Source organism: Hibiscus syriacus, unplaced genomic scaffold, assembly GCF_006381635.1.
Source record: "Hibiscus syriacus cultivar Baekdansim isolate YM2019G1 unplaced genomic scaffold, ASM638163v2 tig00110328_pilon, whole genome shotgun sequence".
NCBI classification, from domain to species: Eukaryota; Viridiplantae; Streptophyta; class Magnoliopsida; order Malvales; family Malvaceae; genus Hibiscus; species Hibiscus syriacus.
The window spans coordinates 3653517-3663055 of NW_024062685.1; the positions used below are offsets into that span (position 1 = coordinate 3653517).

At 36.9% G+C, this 9539-nt stretch overlaps 2 pseudogenes; one reads left to right on the plus strand and one right to left on the minus strand.

Moving 5' to 3' along the window:
- The first annotated feature begins 1156 nt into the window (after positions 1 to 1156).
- On the plus strand, positions 1157 to 5728 carry LOC120118670 (annotated as a pseudogene).
- Positions 5729 to 6571: 843 nt separating this feature from the next.
- Positions 6572 to 9035, minus strand: LOC120118290 (annotated as a pseudogene).
- Positions 9036 to 9539: the final 504 nt, after the last annotated feature.

The following is a 9539-nucleotide window of genomic DNA, read 5'->3' on the forward strand; positions in this document are numbered from 1 at the left end:
TAATTATAGTTATATAATTATATTTATTATTTAATATATTTTATCTTAAATATTATGTTGTAGTTAATTTGAATCATTTTGCTTCACATGATTTTATGGTTTTTAACATATATATGTTATGACTTGCTTTGAATATGACTTGTGATATAAAAAATTATTTTTTATTAAATATTTTTGGTATTTTTATTTAATTTTTTAAATAATTATAACGTCGTCCGATTCTTCACCGATCAAACCGATTCGACCGATTGAATCAATGAACCGATAGCATGATGGGTTCGGTTCTGAAAACCATGCCAATATGTTACAATTCTATATATGCTGCTAACACTCACCATACAAATGATGACAGCTGGCCTTCCCTTATAACAGAATTGATTCCCCAACAACTGCTTCCCTTATTTATTCACAAGCAGGCTCGGTGTGACAGGCCTAATGAATCACCACGTCCCCCTGGCCCATGTCCTTCCCAGCTGACCCATCCGCCACGTGTGCTCCACCTGATTCAATTCCCACTCCTCATGAAACCACATTCCCCTCTTCTGTTTCATCCAAAATCCCTAAATTTCTCAATTCCTTCTCGTAACTCTCCAATTCACCACCTTGGGCCATGACAGAAGAAGAAGAATAAGAAGGGAACGGGAGATAAATGTCACGTAAGATAAAATTAATGGAGGTAACATTAAAGATTTTATTGAAAATATATTAAAAGTTTAATCTGTGATATAATTTTTAAAAATTAGGTGATCAAACACCCTTACAATTCAAAGACTATTTATGTACTTTACCCATGATTAAAATCGTTACTTTGGTAAGATATCAGTAAAATAAAATAATTTAAAATTTACAGTTTGGCTAGCTCGGGCTGTAATGGTGACGCTTTTGCGCGTTTATAGCAGAGGATACTGTCTGAAGATAAAAGTTAGGTTGATAAAATTTATTTTGGTTGTTTTTTAAACTTATCACTTTTTATTAAATACCTTTGCATGTATTTAATTCATGCCTTCTTGCTACGATTATAGAAAGAGTTCAATTTTTTCAGCTTTTTCACGGGCTCTGTCGTGATTGGATGGATAGAAAATTCGTTTACTTAACACACTTACAGTATAAACGGCAACTTGCAATTGTTTTGTGTAGTTCAAAATGCTAGAATAGAGTTCTTAAATCCTCATTTGATGAAACTTCGGTGACAAGGCTTGTTTTACGTTATCTTTCAATTTCCAGCTCTGCTTTTACAAACAAAATGTATTTTTCAATTTGATATGACTTCGATTTTTTAAATGATTGATCTGGAATGGGTTTTGACCATCTGAACCTTGGTTTTCATTATATTTTAGATTCGGGTAACAAACAGGAGTGGATTTGAATTGAAGGCAAGTGATTTTGAATGGAAATGAGCTTACACTCGATGTTTCTACCTCACTTTCCGTTTATTTCATTCGAATCTTAAGTTTACCTTTTGTTGTTTCAGTCTGTGAACAGCTAAAAAAAAAAAGCAAATTCTGCTTCAAAATTTGTTTTTCTAAGAGTTCCACTTTCAGCAGGGTTTATGGATCTAGTATCTTAAAACTGGGAAAAAAGGATCTCATTTCAAGTTTATCTTAATGAAGATTTTCATTGCTTAAGATGAACCATTTTCCCCTTTGGCTAACTGTTGAGGATTTCAGGTTATAAAAATGTCAAGGCCTCAGCATCAAGGTGTATCTGCAAGACGGATCTCAGGCAGCAGCAATGATCTATTGGAATCACAAGTGAAAAATAAAACCGAAAAGGAAGAATTGAATAGAGATCATTCTTCCCTCAGGTTGCCTTTTTTGACTACCCATTGCAGATAATTCTCCCTCAAAATATGATGCCACTGATAATGGTTTTGCATTTGATCCTTTCACTGTTGGGGCTCCAAGAAGCCGCCATAGGTTGACAATGCTGTTTTTGAAGTCAAGTTTAGTTATGATTGTGATTCTTGCTCTCACTGGTTCACTTTGGTGGACACTTTCCATTTCAACATCATCTAGAGATCATATATTTCATAGTTATAGGAGACTTCAAGAGCAGCTTGTTTCAGATTTGTGGGATATTGGGGAGCTTTCTTTAGGCGCTTCAAAGATGGGAGAACTAGAATTCTGTCCTGAGGAGTTGGAGAATTATATTCCCTGTTTTAACGTTTCGGAGAATCTTGATTCGGGTTTTTCTGACGGTAAGGGGTATGATCGAGAATGTCGGCAAGGGTCTAGGCAAAGTTGTTTAGTTCTTCCACCTTTGAACTACAAAATTCCTCTTAGGTGGCCAACTGGGAGAGAGATCTTTTGGGTTGCATATGTTAAAATCACTGGTCAAGAGGTATTTTCCTCGGGTAGCTTAACTAAGAGGTGAGGGAGTGTTTCACTCGTCGGTCAGCTTCCACATTTAACTTCCTTCTTCAAGAAGTGTTTTTTCATCTCAAGTGATTTATCATTTATGCAACTGCAGGATGATGATGTTGGAGGAAGAACAGATTTCGTTTTGTTCAGCATCATCCATGTTTGATGATGTGGAAGACTGTTTCCATCAAATTGCTGAGATGATTGGATGAATCTAATTTCATACAAGCTGGGGTAAGCCAAATTTTCCTTGAACATACTTGTCGACCTTGTAGTGTTCCGTTGTTCATGATTTTTACTTCATCTAATTTATTCTGGTAATGTTATACCTGTTTTGCTTCAAGGTTCACATACGATTTGATGTTATCAATTCTTACTTATTAGTGATGCAATAGTTGCCACATTTGGCTTGTTGCACATTGCGATGTTGGTTATATGGGCTGAATTAGCTTTAACCATTCTCAATAGCTACTATGAACAAGACTGGTACTTAGTTTCTTTTACATAATCAATTAGGCTACCCGTGCAGATTCGAACCATCTTGGATATAGGATGTGGTTATGGTAGCTTTAGAGCACATCTCTTTTCCGAACAGATCTTAACCATGTGCATTGCAAACTATTGAGTCCTCAGGCAGTCAAGTTCAACTCACTCTCGAAAGGGGCCTTCCTGCAATGATGGGTTCTTTCAGTTCAAAACAGTTACCATATCCATCTCTTTCTTTTGATTTGCTGCATTGTGCATTCTGCGGTATTGACTGGGATCAAGAAGGTATCAGTTATAACAGTTTCCAACCTGCCTTATTTAAAATGATAAGTCTTGTTTATGTGATAAATTCCTAGCGAAAGCCGAAAGGTTCATTTTGACTGCTACTCGATGCATATGTTGGCAGTTCAGATCTGCCATCTGATAAATAATTTAAAAGAACACATTAAAACCATGGTAAACTTCACTTTTTTCATTGCAAGTTCAGACCTTTATCGACCTTTATAGTATTTGCTAATTATGATTTGTAAACATATTTCAACTCACTTGTGTGACATTTTAAACCTTTTTGTTCTTTCCGTTTTTGTGTTTGAGCTAGAGTTAGTTAAACTTTTATGTTAAATGAGCGGTGCAGGCGGTATTTTCTTGATCGAAGTTGATAGAGTTCTAAAGCCTGGTGGATACATTGTGTGGACTTCACCTCTTATCAATGTTCACAGTTCTCGCCGGACAAAGTGAAACAGAAAAGATGGAACTTCGTTCGTGATTTGGCAGAAAATCTCTGCTGGGAATTGATGTCCCAACAAGATAAAACTGTTGTGTGGAAAAAGACTAGTAAAAAAAGTTGTTATAGCTCCCGGTAAGGCTGTTTTCTTGATTTACTTTCACTTTCTTCAAAAGTTAATTCATTTTGACTGTTTGAATCATTTGTGTCCAGGAAGCCTGGTTCAGGTCCTTCTATCTGTAGCAGAGGACAAGATGCTGAATCTCCGTATTATCGACCCCTTCAGAACTGCATTGGTGGTATGCATAGCCGCCGATGGGTTCCTATCGTGGAGAGGGCAACCTGGCCTTCTAGGTCTAACTTAAAGACAACTGAACTAGCTCTATATGGTAATTAGATGTTCTTCTCTTGCTTATGTTACAAGTCGCTATTCTTTCATGATAGGCAATGATTAAAAAATTTCTTACTGCCACTCTGATAATCTATTTGCTAATCTTTTTTTTTTTTCTTATCACGTCTTCAATCTGAAGAACTAAATGAGGATACTGCAAACTATAAGACAATTGTTCATAATTATTGGTCTCTTCTGTCACCCCTAATATTCTCCGACCATCCGAAGAGACCCGATGAAGAAGACCCTTCTCCACCTTATAACATACTCAGGAATGTGCTAGACATGAATACACGCTATGGGGTTTTGAATGCTGCATTACTGGAAGCCGGGAAAATCTGTCTGGGTGATGAATGTAGTCCCAACAACTGGACCTAACTACCTTCCCCTGATTGTATTGCATGATTGGTGATTCTCCTTGCTAGCTGAACTTTTCTTTATTGTTTTTGTTGTGTTGTTCTAATATATGCTCTCCATAATATGATTTTTAGCAACTTAAATACTCCGTAATATGCTTTTTAGTGTGGAGTAAAAATAAAGTTACATGCAACGAACTAAGAAATTATTTGTTTACATTAAAATGCATGCGTCCTATGACTTTCATAAGACTAAAAGGGAAGCAAACTTGAGTTTACCGACTTGTGTTTGCAGAAAGTATTATTCTGCTAGAAGATGCCTATTCTGTTTATGGTTCGATGGTGTTCATCGAAACTTGAGTTTCAGGTCAGGGCACCATTTATTTGACATGGTTCAAAGTTGATTGGCCGCTCTTCATTTATCAGCTTTTTCAAGATACAAATGGCTTCCATTTCTGTTTCGACTTTTATTTGCTTTATGATCCATTTGTATCACTTTCAGGTGTGAAGCATTTCCGACATATCCTAGAACTTACGATATGGTACATGTAGAAGGACTTCTATCCCTCGAATCTAGTCAGCATTGGAGGTGCAACATGCTTCATATATTCACCGAGATAGACCGGTTGCTTCGTCCCGAGGTACAAAACCCAAGCTATCGATTTACAAATCAGACTGCATGAATGACCGATGTCAAAGCAACATGAGTCATACACTCATAGCATGCAAACAGCTTTTCATATACTTCATTGAGTATCATCTATCAAACTAATCTTTATGTATTTTTTGCATAATCTAAATTGTAGATTTAAGGAATTGCTTGATTGTTGTATCACCAGAAGAGTGTTAAGAAGTAAATTGATCATTTAAACTCAATCAACTATGAATCGACCTTTCAAATGCTTCCAGTGGAATTGTTTTCTTGTGCTATGTTTTAATATGATATTCAATGATCGGTGCAGGGTTGGATAATCATCCGCGACATGACTCCGCTTATTGAATCAGCTAGGGCTCTAAGGAGGCAGTTGAAATGGGAGGCTCGAGTCGTAGAAATCGGAAGTAACAACGAGAGACTCCTTATCTGTCAGAAACCTTTCTTCAAGAGACAAGCAAGCTAAGAACCATTTCGCGAGAGAAACTCGAAGTTCAAGTCTCTGTATTCAAATTCATCTTGTGCATGCTTAACCATATATTTAGATCGGAAACGAGAAACATGAAGATAACTGAGGAAAACAAGAACAAAACTTGATGACACCAACGACGACGATTCCTAGGAATCCGTAAGGCACACATAGGACGACGACCTTGTAAGTACTCAAACCCGAGGCACCATTACAAGTTAGAAGTATAGCATTAGATTTTAATATTCATGGTATGTCTCATTTATAACTATACAACTACATGATTAAGATTGCAAAGATGATCTAAAGAATAAGCAAATGCATTGAGCTGGAACTGTAGGGGAAAGGAAAAAGAATTCCTCGGCAGTGCCATTTATGATTAAATGTTTTTTTCCCCTATCATTCATATTCAACGGAAGATGATCTAAAGAATAAGAAAATGCAATTTCGTAAATTTTAATAATTTTAAATATTTTTATTAGTGAATATCATAAAGAACTATTATTAGTGAAAAATATCTATTTTTCAAAATTTTATTGATAATAAATTCTTCATATATTTTATTAAAAAAATTTAAAAGTGTAACAATTATTTGAGATGGAAAAAGTAATACATTATAATCATGTTTAATAAAATTATGGCCCCAATTGATTTATGATGCAATTAATTCGTACATACTACAAGGCTTGGTTTCAACTCCAATTTGGCTTAGTTTCAATGGGTAACATGGTTTGAAATACTTAATCTCGAGTTCGAGTATCGAATAAAAGTATGTGTGTAATACATATTCCATTCTCTAAACTTTTTCATATATTTGAAAATTTATAAGTAAATCAAGAAAAAAAATGCAGAAGAAACATAGGAATGGCTTATACAATACAATAACTTCCTAATTAGTCAAAATGTGAATACACAAAAGCCTGGTTTTATTACAGGATTACAACATTTCTACCATCATTCTCTTCTTCCCTTCCTGATGAAGAAGAAGAAAAAAAATACTATACAGCAGATCTATGAATATGGTAGAACATCGGGAACAAAGGATAGCAGATACATGCATCCAAGTCCAGAGTAAACTGCAGATCGAAATAGATTGGGGGGACAATAGATGGGGTCGATAACACGACATTTTATCGTCCAATCTGGCCACAAGACCGAGCATTCCGCATGTACTAGGCCACTGCCTTCTGTGTGTATTTGTTTTACCTGTGATTCATATTGCCGAAGCAGTCATGGTTACAGTGATATTAAATCGATAATTGATCGGTTAGATATGGAATAATGATTCAGAAGTACTTACCCGGTTTGAGATAACCGCTGCCTCCAATTAACGATTCGGTGGGATTGCGGATGCCTCTGTAGATAAGATGAGCTCACGCTGATACCATTTTCATCCCCTATGAATGGCTCTGGATAACTCGAAGAAGGTGGGGACCAAACCGGAACAACTCCCCCATCCCTTTCTATTCTACTACTACTGCTAGATGATTCGGCTGTGGAATCCTCAGCATTTCTCAACCCCATTGGGAAGTTAAGTTGCGGCAACATGTTTTCCTTGCGAACTGTTTCCGAGATCCCTTGGTTTAATGTGTTTCTTTGCGGTTCTCGATTTATATTTATAGTTCTTGGAACTTCAGCTCTGCTTTCTTCTGCAGATGTTCGAAGAGAGTAAGGAGGTTCTTCGTGTTCACCTCTCAACAATGAAGAACTCAAGCTAGGAACCATCTGATCCTGGTATCTCCCAGCTGTAGCTGAACCACTGTTCCTTGCTGGTTCAAGGTTTTCCTCCATTTGTATGTCTTGCGGAAACGCAAAAGGTGACGGTTCGGTAGTCTCTCCAAGGCCTTCCTCAGTTACATAATGCAGCTCTTGAAGCTGCTGCTAGTTGCCACATCTGCGAAAGTGCTTCTTCTAACCTAGATTTTGCAGCATCTATTCCTACAATAGGCAGAGGGTAATTCGACCCAAGGTCAAATCCAGCGGCTTGGAGTACCGATTCAGGAGCATTCCAAGGATGGTGAATCCAATCAGTTGGAAGTCTTGCAAGTTCCGGGAGCCACCGCCGGACATATTCTCCATTTGGATTGAACTTGTAACCTTCAAACTGAAAAACAACTTTTAACTAGATGAGAATGCATAAACTAGATTTCAAACACTTCATGAAACAGAAATAAAAACAATTGCAGCCAAACCTGTGGATTATCAATACGATCGAACTCACAACCATCTGGAAGAGTACTGGATATATACTGCCAACCGAGAGCATCGCTTTCTAAATCTGCATCCAAAAGGGTATCCCAAAAATACTTCATACCCCATCTCCACGGAAGCTGCAAAACTTTGACAAAGAAACTCGAAACGACAACCCGAATTTGATCGTGTAGCCAACCAGTGACCCACAATTCTCTCATGCCGGCATCAACTAGTGGATAACCAGTTCTACCTTGTCTCCATGCCTTGAAATAACCCTCATTGACAGCCCAAGGGAAGAACTTAAGATGCCCAAGAAGAGGCCTTTCATGGCTGTAAGAATGGTTAAAACTCAAGTATCTCAAGCACTCTCTCAAACCAATTGATTTGAGAAACAAGTTTACACTCTCTTCACCAGATTTATTCCCTTGTTAGCCCATAAAACCTGCTTCATTCGGACGAGATGAAAGACTTTTCGGACGCTAACCTCCCAGAAATGTAAATGGGGGGGAAGAAATGAGGTTGTTGCACTATCAGCTTTACGTCTGTTCATTGAGTACTCAAGTAAAGGTCCGTTAATGAATGTTGTCAAAGCCTTATCAGCATTGCTCCATCCAGTTGACCATGCTCCAGCTAAAAGCGCATTGCTTCCCTTCTCAGATTTGTCTTCAAACACCAACGGATCCATGGTGCAAGTTAACACATCACCTGAAAACAGAGATTGAGCAATAAACATGTACAATTTCAACAAGGATATGGCAATCTAAAGCTAAAAATGCCTCAAGCTGCGCCCGAATTTCAAAATTTCATATTGTTGAAGTTCAATGCATTAATGTAAATCAATTATGTTAGAGCAAAGTAATGCAGCAATATCAAAAGCATTAACAATAGGGAAAAATAATATTTCACTCAAATTCGGATAATCATACATATACAGGTATTTCAATTTTTCAAGTATTTGGAGGGTCTTTGGGAGATCATATCTCCTACACATATCCGATATGCATCCGACAGTGAGGAAAAGAAGGGGGCATTCAATGGAGAATAACCTGAAACTATTCTATTAGGTGGAAGAAGTGGAGCTTCAGGGTCCAAAGGCATGCTAAGGCATTTTTCCCAGAAAGCAGAAAAAGTAGTGAAGGGGCAGCCATTATCATCAGTAACATCCCAAGGTTCATAAAGTAAATCAGCATTGTAAGATCTCACTGTTACACCATGGGCTCTCAATATTTCCTTTGCTCGATGATCTCTAACCAAAGATATAGGATCTGCAAATCCAAAAATGAACAGCAAATTTCCTCTTAAAATGTTGAACCGGCAAGGATGTTAACGGAGATTTCACATTTACTCAGAATTTGATGCTTAAATGGAACATAATCAGAAACCCAAAATTTCAGAAAGGGCCATTTATACAAGCTGATGGCAATTAGTGAACAATCAGTCAACAAATATTATAAGAATCCATCTCTCCATCGATGCTAGCATCATAAAAGCTCAACTATTATATATAATCATCTTTTTGTATAGAAACTGGCAAATAAAGAAACTAAAAAATTAAAACTACTGGCAACCTTGTTAATGGAGATTTCAGATTAACTTGAAACATGCATGATGCAAAAAAAAAAAAACAGAAACTCAAAATTTATACAACAGCTGATTGCAATTAGTAGACAATAATCAATCACAATTATAAGAATCTATCTCCCTCTTGATGCGCCTAATAAGACTGTGTACCAGGGTGGAAATTATTGGTTTCTGGGTAAAACTGTCATCTTTCTTGCTTTTTGTCAACAAAAGGAGATTTTAAGCATTATTAATGAAGTATAATGGCGCAAATAGTATTTACTATATGATTATTATCTCCATTATTTTTCTGTGAATATCTTCTATATATGAAACCTGAGCGAAGAG